Genomic DNA, 15,495 nt, shown 5'->3' on the forward strand with positions numbered 1-15,495 from the left:
TTTTTTTTCGTAATGGGACTAATAGAGTTTTCCCATAAAAAATTGTCATCCCCAGCATGATCGCTGTCTAGCGATTTCTAGCGTGTTCAACAAGTTACAACGCGTCCACAATTTTCACTCCGTTTGAACGCAGTCCCTCGCCGCTGTAGCGTGTTTCGACATTGTCGACCACTGAAGCGTTTCAGCTGCTGTCCTGTTTTGCCGCCCGAAGAAGACAGAAGGAAGGGCGCATGGCTGCCTCGTGCACGGCATACCCCCTTGTCGGCTGCACGGATGACCGAGAAAGCTATCTCGGAATCGGCCGTCGCGAGGCGACACAGGGAAGACCGAGCTGAGGTTGATGATCGACGACAGCGGTGGCCCGGTCTCGCTCGCCCCGAGCCCCGCAGGGAAGGTGCGCTCCAATCGCGTGCTATAGCGGCTGACAACGGTTCTGCACGGACTCCTCGCTGTGTGCGAATTGCGATGTTCTTCTTGCTCGCGTTTGCTTTTCAGTAACGACCTCATTTCTCATTGTGGGGAAAGTATAGGCGCCGCCCATGCAGAGCGAGAAAGGAAGCTGACGCGCGACTTCTCACGGACACAGTGAGCTAGGGGAAAAATTTGTTTTCTCCGATCTGGGCTCCGTTCAGGTGAGATTTGTTGGCTTTCATGCGACGGTAGCCATAAGATAGTTTGCAGGCAGCCATGCTCTTTTTTTTTTTCTAACGTCCATGCCTGCATTCTTTTGTAGCGATAGCTACACTACGCTACCTATTCGACCCTTCAGCTTGGCACCACTTGAACTCCGTGGCACCACTTTCCGTGGCGGCGCCGTTGGTCACGTGGTTGGTCACGTGGGTTGGTCTCGTGGTGCGGACAGCTGCTGCTGCCGGCGGCGCGGCGCGGCCAGCAACAGCTGTGCGCATGCGCCGTGTCAAGTAGGACGAAGATGAAGAACGAAAGCCCAGCGAAACGGAGCGGCGAAAGACTGACTTTGCAATTCGACTGAGCAAGTTCCACTCGGCCAGCTGTAGCTATCGCGTCACTCCAGGTTTAACCAGAGCTAAACCACAGCCATTTTTTCTCTGGGCATGTCGGCCGACTGAATGGTTATGTATGCGAGCTTAATGACACTGCCAGTTAATCTCTGAAATGGAATCCGCTTCATCTTGGGCGCATCTCCCTAGCACATTCGACTAAACGCACTTTAGTTCCTAGCGTCTGCGCAGATGTCGTTCTCGTCCCCAAGGCTGTCTTGTAAGCAGCGTTGATTTGGTCGCCGTCGGCTCTCATATCTCACCATAATCATGCATCTTATACGTATTCGGTGATGTCCTTCCACAGAAAAGAGACCGCCGCACCCCAATGTGCTGTGGAAAGCAGCCGTGGTCGGGTGAATCTTAATCTGCGCGCCCCTTGGTTCCTCTGCCAACGGAGGAGTGGGGAGCACTAGATAGAGTCTGGGCGTTCCGCCCGTTCCCTGCGTGAGTGCATCAAGGCGCGTCCAAATTCGGGTTGCTATTGCACAAAGCATGCGGCGTGAAATAACTAATCCCATGCTTTCCGCACCTGTCTCTTTTTTTTTTTTTGCTGTGCTGGTTTGGTGCTAGTCCGTTCATTAGTTAATGCATGACGCTCTGGCTATATACATAATATTATTTTCAACATGACGGTTGCAGCATTTTTCGAAACATTACTGATTATGGGTGTAATTGGGAGCTTGTCGCATGAGAGGGCCAGTAAGAATTCCACGACTGGTTACTCTACTCATATTTCACGCCTCTGCCGAACTTACTTTTCTTCGAAGCCAAGGGCTCTTTCAGCGAATAACTTGTCGTTTCTTTGTGTTTCACGTTGTCGGCTGTTGTCTCCTTCGAGCTCTTCACGTTACAATGCTCGTCGCCAACGAGCCCAAGCTCCTACCCCTGTGAACTAACGGCAAGTGCACCCTGTCTCCACTGCCATATCGCCACAATGTACACAGTACTAGGTATGATGTACCACACAAGGTCACTAGGGTCGGAAGTTCGTGAGTGTAATGAAAATAAATGAATATCAGCTCCTCTTTTCGAAATCACTTCGTCTCCCAATCGTAAAGTAGCGGCAAATTGCATTAACAATCCCGCTTCTATGTGTGCGCTGACACGACCAGAAAGTAAAATTTGATAAAAGATCCACCCAACCTAAGTCGGTGCCCAAAGCCGCCCTCACTTCGGCGCAGCAAAAGCCAGGAAATATTTCTTCGGCGCTTTAATTATAAACCTTTCTAACCGTTTTTTTTTTCGGTAATGGCCTCGTATCCGGATGTAAGAAGGATGTAGTCATGGAGAAGATAACCTGAAATTACGGAGAGATGTACGAACAAAAGTTACTGGCGGCATAGTGCTGTTAATGAGACGAGCCGCGCTAACGTAACAAACGCCAGAACAAGGGCGTATACAAAGTTGTATGCACAAGCTTTGCTATTTATCTCGTTCGTTGAGCACGTAGTTTTTTTGGCAATCGCTTCGAAATGTCACCAGATGCTTGACTCTGAGTCAGGAAATCTCGTGATCTGTATCAAAAAATGACGTCAAGGACGACGCCATTGTTTCATCATTACCGCGGGATAAGCAACGTAGAGCAACCGACCCCTGGTGGTGGTGGTGGTGGAAACTTTATTACATACAGGGGAGTTTAGGACACGCAGGTCCTTGGGCCCCCGCACGGCCGCACTGCACTCAAACGTTCATGACCCGGAGGCTCATAACGCTGGCAGCCCGGCCTGTGGCGATGGCTTGCTTGGTCGGGTCCTCTGAGGCACTCCCAGTGACATTGGTTGCTTGTTAATCGCTTCGCAGAACGTTTTCCTTCAGTGCGATATTATGCGATTGAACACTGCCACCAACAGCCCTTTTGTTCGATTTCCCGCTTCGTTTTCTTGAGGCCGTACCTGACTCCTTGGGAGGTTTTGCTGCAGCGAGCTTCGCTTGTAAGGCGATGGGGTCAAAACGGTGCTTGTCTCCGACTTCCCTCTTTTTGCTTTTTCTATAGCAGGAACAGGAGAATGAACTTGAAAGGTCGTGTCACTATGAGCGGGCTCTTCATTGTCTTCGGTAGAACTAGGCGGGGAGCAGTTAGTGTGGGATCCTTGGCGTTGACCGCCAGTCTGATGTCCCGCAGTGCTTGCCAATGGCACTTCATCGAACACAGGATCATCCAGTGGCGCACGAGAAAATGGCCAAACACCACACTTCCGCAATCCATTGGTTACGTTACTGATATTTCCTGATCGTTCAAAGGCTTTGCTTACAAGCTCACCTACATCCTCCATCGTGATGCGACTCCCAATGTCGCTCAGCAGCCACTCCCGGCATGGGTTGTTGTAGGCAGCTTTTAAGGCTTTGAAAAAGCTTACGTCAAGTTGCTGTAGCTTGTGTGTTTGATCCAAGCTGCTTCTTGCAAAGCACGTATGAACCATGCGTCTCCAGTCGTTTTGCTCGCCGTTGAAGGGCATCCTTAGTCACAGAGAAGGCTTTCGGTGCAGCGTGAAAAGAATGTTTTCGCTGGCGCACGCTTTCTAGAGCGTTCTTCATATTGGCCTCGCTCCATGCAGCCCTCGTCGTCTCTCGTTTGTACGTGCGGGCAATTCTAGAAAACGAGACAAAAAAATCAGAGCTAAAGAGTGCACTTTGCGCGAGCAGAGACTGCAATTGCTTGCTCTGAGCGACGAACTGTCGCGCTTTGCCCCTTCCATAGGCTCTTACTCAATAAATTTTATAGCTATGAAGATTACCACATAGGGAACTGTCATTGTATCCGCAGCTAGCCAAGGAGATGCAGTAACAAAACAAATACGTACCTTGTCTCAGTAATTCACGGCTACGCTGTTGCACAGGTCCAATGAAACAGGATGTCAAAATTTCGCACCTTTTTGGCGGGATAGCCACTCCACGAAAGTCGCTCCAGAATGTTTTCCGGAAGTCAGCAACGCAAGATTGCCGCCGTTGTTAACATACATTTAGTCGACACTTAGCGGCACCTAAAGGTGTTTTAAGAAACCTGTTTAATCTAAAAGATTTTGCGCTAGATGTCGCTAGACGAGACATGTCTCATTTTACCCCGCCCTACCTTATAGCCATGGAGAAGGAGAGTGAAATTGCTGCTCAGCGGCAATTGATGCTCAGCGGCTCAGCGTAGCTCACGCTACGTATATCCTGGCACAGCATAGCTAAACCACCGCTAATTTTTTTTAGACTGACGTATCCCATGAAATTGGGGATTCGCTCGCCTACTCCGCCATACCAATTCTTCAAGCTGAGCTACGAGTGATTCAGTACATTCACTTCTAGTTCTTCAACTCCCTTTCTGATTTCCACTATTTCCTGTTCTTTTTTTTTTGTACTCGTTCGACTAAACTAGTGAGTTCAGACATGAATTGCACAGTCGTTTCCACATCGTCAAAAGTGTGTTTGAGCGGCATTAGCACTTCTAGTTCTTTGTCGATGGCTAGCAGCATATGCCACATGTTCTGTAAGTTTAGTTCTGCTTTCTCAGGTGGCTGTGTATTGGATTTCGGTCCACTGCATTTAGGACAGTTCCAATTTTTCCGATAGTCTTTTTTAGATTTCAGTGTCGCTTCAGACACGCCTGCACATTTGCCTACACGGAACACAGTCTCGCATACGCTGCAAGACACGCCATTTCGATCTTCCACCCCTGACTGATCACTCCGCACATTCTTCATCATCAGACATTGCAACACACTCGGCAGCAGCGGCGGTCAAGCAGCTGGCTAAAATTAGGCATGCGAGGGAAAATAAAGGGGGAGAACCAGCCTGCGACCTTAATGGTCACAGTAAGCTTTATAACTTCACTGGTTCATCAAGTGCAACATTGCTACATTGCCTCTTAGCACGACAAATGGCAGCTGAATGTTCCCGCGTAGAAAAAGAGATTAATGCGAGAGCGTTAGAAGCCTCATGAGTATAAAATGTGCTGTCGGTCAGGAAGTTCACCCAATGGTTGGAGGCAAGTGACGTCGCCAGATCGAAAGTGACGTAGTTACCAGTAATGTAATCGACATCTGCTAATGCCAGCTCATTGCCAACATATAACGGCATTAGGTGTCCCTGTGAATATTTATTTTAAAGGTTGCCATTGAGGGTTTGCAGGTTTTTATTATAAGGTCTATCTTCACCAAGACCTATAGGCTGCAGAGAAGCACTACAGAAGCGATATGGTTGGAAAGTGGGCTTGCATTCAGAAGGCAGAAAAATCCTCACCTCTTATTTTTCGCCAGTCGGCCGGCAGTTTGATTCTTATATTGCACCACACTGGGCAGTTTTTTTTTAGTACATCTCAGTTACAGAAATAAAACCTGCAAGACATGCCCGTGATGCATTCCATAAGTCTGATCAATTTGTTTTATTTGCGCCGAACGCTCTTCCGACGCATTTTGTTTCTTTTTTTTTCACTAACTGAAGCTGAGAAACGCCGTTATCGATGTCAAGGCAAACGTCTCATTAAATTTTATCGAGTTTTAACATACCCTTGTTAATACGCAAAATACGGATACAAAGAGCTCTTTCTCGCTATGAAACTGAGTACAGGTGTTAACTTCACCCGGCAAGCAATAAAATTTTATTTCCGTACCTTCGTTTCGAGGAAGTATTTCTCACGATAAAAAGCCCAGCATTTTCGTATTTTGCTTGTAATGAGATGATTAAAACAACTTATCTGCAGTGACAAGCACAGGCGGCAGCTCTGGAACAAGTTGACAAAGCCGGGATGTTTCTTGCCTGGGAAAGATATTCTGGACCCGCGGCCTATTTTAGACCTTCGAAACTGGCATTCATTGCTGTGAAACTGGGAAATTAAATCAGACATGGATGTAATTTGATTTTTGCTAGCGCTCTTTCTGACAACTTTTATCACGTGTCCCCCAATGCTTGTAATAAGGGAGTGATTACTCATTGTCATCCACCCAAGCGCAGCCATATGGCGACAAAAGAAAGCTATACAAGTTTCTCAGAAACTTCGCAGTTAAAGAAAAATTCGCCATGATCCTGGGTTCGAACTTGGGACCACTGCTTCACCGGTGAAGCGGTGGTCCCGGGAGGTCCTCCACTAGTTGAATGGCGCCGCAGGAAATCTCGAGACTACAGGAGAATGACACTTCATTAAGATGGGTGGCGGCCGCTTCACAGGAATTGTCTTAAGGGCATATGTGCAGTAGGCTACGATTTAAAAATGTGCCAGAGCTTCGGTGCGACACGCTTTCACGGCTTCGACGAGAACTATTCCACGATGTTTGCAGCTAAATGTGCGAAACGAACCGCTCCACTGGGGGTCTTACACTGAGGAGCCACCGGGTTTACTGACGGTGTAGCAGCATTGCGCTTCGATTTTTAATTCTTCTGCGCTGCCAATATGTAACAGCAATGGTTTTTTCAGCAACTACATTTCAGAAATCAAGCGCAGGCACTCCCAAAAGTAGAAATATATGTGCATCAGAGTGAACATCTCCCATGAGACGATTGGTAAAAAAAAAAGAACTGGGCTGTTCGCAACAGAGAAAGAACTCTTTATTTAAAGTCAAATTAAGCCCTTGAAGAAGATATGCCGCTCACTTTCGAGGCGAATGTAGTTGTAGCAAAGGACTTGCTAGCATAAAGCCTACATTGTCAAGCCTCCCTCCACCTATGCGGCAGCGCGCCAACGTAGGTTGAGTGTTGAAAACAAGGGGCTGAAACTAAGCTAGTTGGTTCACTGACATAATCTAACAGCCGCAAGGATGATAAACATAAGAACATACATGCTTGAAGTACGAGATCAGGTGGAACAAGCAGGTTCTTGCTTACGACTCTGGGCTTTGAAAAAATGTAAAACGCAGACTGGCAACCTCCGCCATCAAAAGTGGCGTCACAAGGTCCTGCTACTATCCAACAGGGCAGATCTTCGACAGGCAGACTGGGACACTAAAAGACGCTGGCTACCCGACCAAACGATGGCAGCCCTCACAAACGTGTGCTTGTTTTTTTTTTAATAACGTTATTTATTACCTCCAAGGGCTAACCCACAACCGGAAGAAAATAGCGGTTAGGTGAGGCGTCCAGGTCGCATCCTCTGCCCCGCATAAGGCCTACACCATGTGGGAAAAGATCAACAACAGCATGGAGACAGCAGGGGTGCACTACACGGGCCCAGACTCCGTACATGGCGGGCCAGCAGGGTGTAGTGTGTTCCCTTCCTTCGACAAGTGGCAAGAAATATACCGGACAAACGGGAAGATGCGTCAGCGACCTTGCAAGGGAACACGCGGCGTCTTTGACAAGGGTATCTTCGGGACACCTTTAGCAGCATTACAGGCAGTCTAACAAAGATCGATAGAAAGCGAGGCTGCACAACATCACCATTTTAGCAAAAAGCAGATCTCGCGCGAAACCATGGAAGAATCAGCTATGAATGACAACGAGTGCGTCAGCGTCCCATCCATCAACCAACCTGAGTGACAAGGAGAAGCGATATCTGAATACCACCCAGTATCCCGCCTGACCACCCGCAACGCGGAGTCAATTATCAGCTCAAGTTATGTATTTTCTTTTTGGTCATACCTTTGTTCTATGCCTTGAAGTGCCTTCACCTTCAATAAAGTTATTACAGCCTCGTGCCAAGTATTCGTCTTTCTGTGTTGTAATGCCCTTCCTACTATTAGAGAGATTATGTTCATGGCTGGCCAACGCGGCAGTCTTGTCGGTGAAAGATCGGAACGGAGTAGTTGGCGCCAACGGTGCCGCAAATGCCGGACTGGAACCGAGCCAGCTATGTCTCAGTCTCGCGCTCACTGCCCCCACGAACGCTGAGCCCGCGAGAAGAACCTGCACGGCTTATCTTTGCACAATTAGTCATACGCAGTCACTGCCGTCTGTTTTAGCGCGAAAGCACTATTTAATGCGATCCCAACCAAGAATCTTGTGTGAAGCCTCGGAGTAGCTCGGGTAAGCTCGGGTTAGTTCAGAGGAGCGTCGCGCGAGCTGAATTGGGGGGGGGGGGGGGGGGGGGGCACGAGAGCACCATGCTATCGCCGCAGCCGAACACGCCTCGTGTGAAACTGCAACACACTCTCGCGCTGCGAATTGCACGTCATCGTCTTCATCAGCTTCCATCTGCAGCGCGAACAGATAAGATCAGCTTAACCTCGATCAGAGCTTAACCTGAGGCTAATATTGTCGCCAGACGTGCAGACGACCAAGCGAAGCAAAACCATGAGCCAACCAGGCTAAACACGTGCTTTTGCACGTCTGCTCGGTCTAACTAGGTCAAAACCGTACCACCTTTTTTTTTTTCCTCATCCTGCATAGAATAACCCTCTCCTGTGCTGATTTCCATGTCTTCAAAACCTACCGACGACCGACGAGACACCGAGAAACCAAGCGAAACATAATTTTCATCTTATTTCTCAGAGAAAGTCTAGCCTGGTTTGGTTTCGCTATGTCTTCAGTTTTCAAAACGAAATACGGATTATAGTTTATTTTTTTCCAGTAAACGAGACTGCGCCCGGGCTGTGAGGCACGACGTATCCGTTTGAATGAACGAATGAATGAATGAATGAATGAATGAATGAATGAATGAATGAATGAATGAATGAATGAATGAATGAATGAATGAAAGCGACCGCACACGCCCGAATCACAAAGCCTAGCTTGTTCTCAACAGCAGGGCATCATAAGCACGGAGCGACAGCGGCCGTTTAATACGGCATATCACCCACGTAACAAGCTTAGCTCTGACGGTCTGAAGGCTTCGTGGACACCGGTGAAGCTGAGCTGTTTAAGACGATTAGGCTGACTAACACTGTGTGTGCCTTTTGTTTGGTTGCTTCTGAACTGACAGCATCGTTTGTCGCTAGGCACTTCTTGCGCGCTGATATATTTCTCCCGAACACGCTGCCGAGCACTGCAGGCCAATAGAGAGCTTTTGCACAGTGAAGGCGATTTCACGTTGATGCCCCTCCACTAGGACATCCCTCATTGCCAAAGTGTCGCTTCGAGACGTTAAGTCTCACAACTCACAACTGCATGCCGCATTACCAGATGTCTACTATGTACGCGCAGTGGCAGCTGTGCGGCCAGGCGGGGCGAACTTCTGTCCCCTGTGCGTGCGTAACAGGCACCCGGTAATCTGGCATACATCGTCGGTAATACATGTCCGCTAAGCGAAAGCTTTCTTTACTGCAGGATGTGACAGACGAGACGCATGCCAGTAATTTACAAAATAAGTAACCTCAAGACTACTCTTCCCGTTAAGATGGAAACAGTAGCCGCAGCTGTCACCTAACGTCCCTCCTACTTATCACATAGATTACATAAAAACTACAGCTATGCCCGCATTTATGGCAACACACATACTTTCAACTCCTCGTCACTCCCGCGTGCCATCCGTCTCTGGAACGATCTTCCGGACTGCATCGCACTGCAGTGTAGTCATGACACCTTTCTCTCTGTCTGTTGTTGCCAGGAAGAAAGAAAAGGTAAGTGCACAGGCCTGCCCACTGGCTCAAGCCGAGCCACAATCGCTACCACGTGCAGATAGTAGGAGAGTTGAAAGATGGGGTAGAAAGACAGGATAGTAAAGACGCGCTAAAGACAAGGCCGATCCCGGAGGTAGTGCAATACCGGGCCAACCGGTGGCGGGAGTGAAGCATCCTTCAAACTCTCCGCCACATTTCCAAAAATAAGTCCAATTGGACCCGTAACAGATACTCTACGGGATCCGGACATTCTGACACCTTTCGCAAACATCTACTCAAGCACTTCATTGATAACGCTTAGCACGTCATTTATATACTCACGATTCATATAACTTCGTTTTCAGCTGCTTGAGACTATTGCCTCTTTGGTTCTGTTCTGCTGATGCACAGCTTTCCTCATGTATTACAAATATATATATACTTGTTTGATATACTTGATTTTGCTTTTGTATAACTTTTTGTGCATTTCCCCTATTTTTGTTACATGAAGCATAGTTGTTTTTTACTTCTATCACTTTTTGTGAATTGCGATATCGTATCTGGACTCACCTGTTTTGTGTGTTTTGCTGTACTTAACAATGTTTTCAGATTTCTAACCTATTTTGCACAAACTTCTGTATTTGACCCCCCTTACACAATGCCTCTCCGGAGGCCTGTAAGGCATCTGTAAATAAATGACGCGAGCGTGATATTTGTCTTCTGTTCTTGAAAGCAATTTAGCTAATAGCAAAAACTCTAATTAAGCCCCCAAGTATGCATAGAAATTTACAGAGTTCTGAATTCTAAAAATCCAGTTGCTCCTATGGAGTAATTTCCGAAAAGGCACCTTTCTTCGCCACGTTCTATTCCACGTTCTCAAAAAAGAGCTGGAAGAGTGCAAAATCGCGGCTATTTGCTCGATCGCTTTAACAGCACATGCGACAGAGCTAACGCATGTGCTGCGGTCAGTAGAGCTCTGCCATATGCGGAATGTTCGATACAGACGTGTACGTACAAATTTTGTGACGTCACTCAAGTGTACCTTGTTGTTATAGTAGAGATTATTTTCGCAGTATATGGCTGCTTTTACGAACATTGACTGGAGGGAGTTTCATTGACGTCTGAAACATTTTTAGTTGAAATTTTCACGCATCTGCAGTGGTCACAACACTAAGTAGTTTGTACCATGGCGAATTAATCAGGTAAATACGGGCCGAAACAGTCCTGCTTCGATAGGCGACCGCCGAAAACACTACCTTACTTTCATTCTCTCAATGGGTCATAATTATTCCATTCAAAGTTTAAATTGCGTGTTGAAGGGAACATTCGAGGCCTATGAAGACTGGCTTAGGCGGTTTAAAATCAACAGGAGAGGAATAAATCATGAAGCACTGCAAATTATTCGCACGCCTGCAACTCAGAGCAAGATCAGTACAGTTAAGCGTTAAAGGATTTACCAAATTGGCACGCAAGACACACGATATGATTGGGCAGCAAAGGGCTCTGAACTACCACAAAAGCAAGCTTGCCGTTCACCTGGATTTGCATGCAGTCACTCAAGCGTAGAAATCACGCATCCAGCAAAAGGTGCCGCTTTTCTCTTGTAGCTATTTACGTGAATAAAAAATTAACATGTTCTTACGCAAGCTTGTGGGAACTGGATGTTGCGGTACGCACTCAACTCGCGGAAGTGGTGACAGATGTCTTCCGCGAATTCTGAGCCGAACCCTGCGCGAGGCAGAGGCACGTGCTTTCTCCTGCATTGCCGAAGGGTGCGCTGGGACCGTGCGCCCGAAAGAGCGCATCCGGCATCTCTGCGGCTCCTCCGTCGGTTAGCTCCCCGGCGCTTTGATGCAAACCTCACCACGCATCGTTGCTTCCACGCCACCGGTCTTGGCGCGGCCATAAAACGATACACCCGGTCCACGTTTGAGTGCGAGGCCTCGTGTAGCTCCCGCGATCACTTATCCGTGCCGGGAGCGACAGGGACGCTCGCTAGCGTGTTGCCCCAATGCGATGGACCACTCGTGCACGAATGCGCCCCACTTTGGTGCGTACTGATGGGAGCTTCGGTGTGGGCTTCGAAGCGCAGCCGCGTGCACACTCACGCGTCGTCGGGCACTGCGTGAAATTATGAGGCACGCAAAGGTGCGGGTTCACGGTGTGCCGCCTGAGCCTGCATACGTCATGCTCACGATTCCAGAAATGCGCGATAAGGTATGGTGGTTCCTAGGCACTGGGTTTGGCACATTTGAATTCAAAACAAAATAGAAGCTGACCGCTATGGGCGATGAGCGCGTGTTTTTCTATTGCGTCCTCACAATGTCTGCGCAGTGTCATTGGCTTTTCTGATTTTTTTTTGGGGGGGGGGGGAAATGGCGCAGTATCTGTCTCATATATCGTTGGACACCTGAACCACGCCGTAAGGGAAGACATAAAGGAGGGTGTGAAATAGGAAAGGAAGAAAGAGGTGCCGTAGTGGAGGGTTCCAGAATAATTTCGACCACCTTTAACGTGCACTGACATCGCACAGCACACGGGCGCCTTAGCGTTTTGCCTCCATCGAAACGCAGCCGCCGCGGTCGGGTTCGAACCCGGGAACTCCGGATCAGTAGTCGAGCGTCCTAACCACTGAGCCACAGCGGCGGATGGCTTTTCTGAGTCACGAAACCCAAACTGATGTTTTAGAAGAACATGGTGCATCTAGGAATGGCAGGTAATGTACGCCGATATAGAAGTTTCACCGCAAAACGTCCCTTATGTCGTTTTATGCGATTTCCCGTGCCGAATGAAAATTATAATTACTCGTTTCTTCGGCATATTATTCCAGATTCCACAAAAAAAAACATCATTACTTCTTTTCACCTCATAGCACATTTCGGTCAGTTGTCTTTGTTTTTAATGAGGGCTGCTACCCCAAACAGTGTTGCAGTGTAGAAATGTCTTTGTCTCCGAAATGAGTATTGGTACTGTGGATCTGTACTCGTGGGATTTGAATTAAGCGAGAGGCAAGGAACAATGCAGCTAATGCTTTCTATTCCTTGACATTATTTTTTTAATCGACACATAGGCAAAGATACAAACGCCTGCAACAGCGAAGGCCTCAGTTTGCGGCTTTCTGAGTCACGAAACGCAAACTGAGTTTTCTTTCGGCGAAAAAACCATGGCGTGTGTGCCTATCGGGGCTCTAGTGGTTTGCAGCGGATCGGGGCAACTTCGAGCACTCTCCGATGGGCGGAGCTCGGATCAGTTGCCAAGTTCTAGTGACCGCAGATAAGCGAAGACCCAGGGTGAGCTCCGTATAACGGCTCAAGCCGTAAAGAGATCTAAGACACTTATGCTTCTCATAATGCGTTTATAAAGCGCAGCTGTCATATGCTTTCACCATTTATGGTTTTGCGATTTCTCCTCGTCTCGTTTTCGATGCCTGCTTGTGGTGGCGTCACAGCGCTGATGTCCCGTGGATGGTGGAGGAGATGGAATAAGAAAATTTTAGTCTAATGGCTCGAGGCCGCATGGGGCTAAGGGATGGAGGTAAATGCTAATAATGACCCGCCATGCAGGCCTCCAAAACGAAGCTTTATAGCAAGTCTAAGGCCTCTTCGTGCCGACTGCGCGGCCGAATCCACTCATCAAAGCAGTGGACCCTGCAGGGTGGACAGTATGACCGCATAGTCCGGTAAGGCCAAAGCATGACCACATGTGCACTTCTGGCGGCACACGTAGCACTGCACGGGAGGCGTTGCGAATGCGTGCGACGCAGCATGGTCGGAATGTTCTGGGTCTGGACTTAGCATGGGAGGGCTCGGCGCCGGACCACTCCGTTTGCGTTGACGCCACATGCAGGGTCATGTGGCCGGCGCGGGACACGCACGCGGGGCGGTGACGTGAAGCGGTCGCACAGGTTGACGTCACGGCACTATAGTCAAGTAATAAACCGTGCTACTACGCCAACGCCGACGGATACAGAGGAAATGATCTTCTAATAAAAGCTGCGGCATAAAAATGTTGAGCCTGGTGTCACCTGCCACCTTTTCTTTCTGAGGGGATCATCCATCCATCCATCCATCCATCCTTCCATCCATCCATCCATCCATCCATCCATCCATCCATCCATGCATCCATCCATCTATCCATCCATCCATCCATCCATCCATCCATCCGTCCATCCGTCCATCCGTCCATCCGTCCGTCCGTCCGTCCGTCCGTCCGTCCGTCCGTCCGTCCGTCCGTCCGTCCGTCCGTCCGTCCGTCCGTCCTCTTGGCGTTGTGCCTTTGTTAAAACGCAATCAGGTTCTGCTGACGGCTATATTGTACCGTGGTGCGAAACCTTTAACTTCAAACTGCGATTATGACGGTTGTGACGTTATAAATGAGTGATATCAGCACAGGTGTTCGGGACTTGTGAATCGGCACATGCTGTGGATCTTGCATAAGATGTGCCCGTTACGGCAGCAGTGTGAGCTGCACAACCATGCGCGCATCAAGACAAAAATAATAATAATTGGTTTTTGAGGAAAGGAAATGGCGCAGTATCTGTCTCGTATATCGTTGGACACCTGAGCCGCGCCGTAAAGGAAGGGATAAAGGAGAGAGTGAAAGAAAGAAAGAAAGAGAGAGGTACCGTAGTGTAGGTCTCCGGAATAATTTCGACCACCTGGGGTTCTTTACGTGCACTGACATCGCACGAACACACGGGTGCCATAGCGTTTTGCCTCCATAAAAACGCCGCCGCCGCGATCGGGTTCAAGCCCGGGGAACTCCGGATCAGTAGCCGAGCGCTCTAACCACTGAGCCACCGCGGCGGGTCAAGACAAAAATGATAATTGGTTTTTGAGGATAGGAAATGACACAGTAACTGTCTCACATATCCCGGTGGCCACCCGAACTGCGCCGTGAGGGAAGGGATAAAGGAGGGAGTGAAAGAAGAAAGAGGTGCCATAGTGGAGGGCTCCGGAATAATTTCGACCACCTGAGTTGTGAGGGCGCTCGGCTACTGATCCGGAGTATCCGGGTTATAACCCAACCGTGGCGGCCGCGTTTCAATGGAGGCGAGACGCTAAGGCGCCCGTGTGCTGTACGATGTCAGTGCACGTTAAAGGTCCCCAGGTGGTCGAAATTATTCCGGAGCCCACCACTACGACTACGCCACCTCTTTCTTCCTCTCTTCTTTCAGTCCCTCCTTTATCCCTTCCCTTACGGCGCGGTTCAGGTGTCAGCCGAGGCGTGACAGAGACACTGCGCCATTTCCTTTCCCCCAAAACCAATTTCAATTTCCTTTCGATCTTCAACCTGCGCTGACATCGCACAGCACACGGGCGCCTTTTGCGTTTCGCCCCCATCGAAACGCCGCCGCCGCGGTGGGGTTCGAACCCGGGTACTCGGCTCTGTAGACAAGCGCCTTAACCACTGAGCCACCGCGGCGGCTCAAGACAAAAATGATAATTGGCTTTTGAGGAAAGGAAAAGACACAGTAACTGTCTCACATATCCCGGTGGCCACCCGAACTGCGCCGTGAGGGAAGGGCCCACAACTACGACTCCTCTTTCTTCCTCTCTTCTTTCAGCCCCTCCTTTATCCCTTCCCTTACGGCGCGGTTCAGGTGTCAGTCGAGGCGTGAGACAGACACTGCGCCATTTCCTTTCCCCCAAAATAATTATAATAATTGGTTTTCTGGGGAAAGGAAATGGCGCAGTAGCTGTCTCATATATCGTTGAACACCTGAACCGCGCCGTTAGGGAAGGGATAAGAGAGGGTGTGAAAGAAGAAAGGAAGAAGGAGGTGCCGTAGTGGAGGGCTCCGGAATAATTTCGACCACCTGGGGATCTTTAACGTGCACTGACATCGCACAGCACACGGGCACGTTAGCGTTTTTCCTCCATAAAAACGCAGCCGCCGCGGTCGGGTTCGAACCCGGAAACTCCGGATCAGTAGTCGAGCGCCCTAACCACTGAGCCACCGCGGCGGGTTTCCGCCAAAACCAATTTCAATTTCCTTTCGATCGTCAACCTGCGCTGACATCG

General features: G+C 49.0%; 1 pseudogene; it reads right to left on the minus strand.

The window, feature by feature from the left end:
- Positions 1-9,604: 9,604 nt before the first annotated feature.
- On the minus strand, positions 9,605-9,743 carry LOC144130707 (U2 spliceosomal RNA; annotated as a pseudogene).
- Between the last annotated feature and the right edge of the window lie 5,752 nt (positions 9,744-15,495).

This window comes from Amblyomma americanum, chromosome 4 (assembly GCF_052857255.1).
Source record: "Amblyomma americanum isolate KBUSLIRL-KWMA chromosome 4, ASM5285725v1, whole genome shotgun sequence".
Lineage (NCBI taxonomy): Eukaryota > Metazoa > Arthropoda > Arachnida > Ixodida > Ixodidae > Amblyomma > Amblyomma americanum.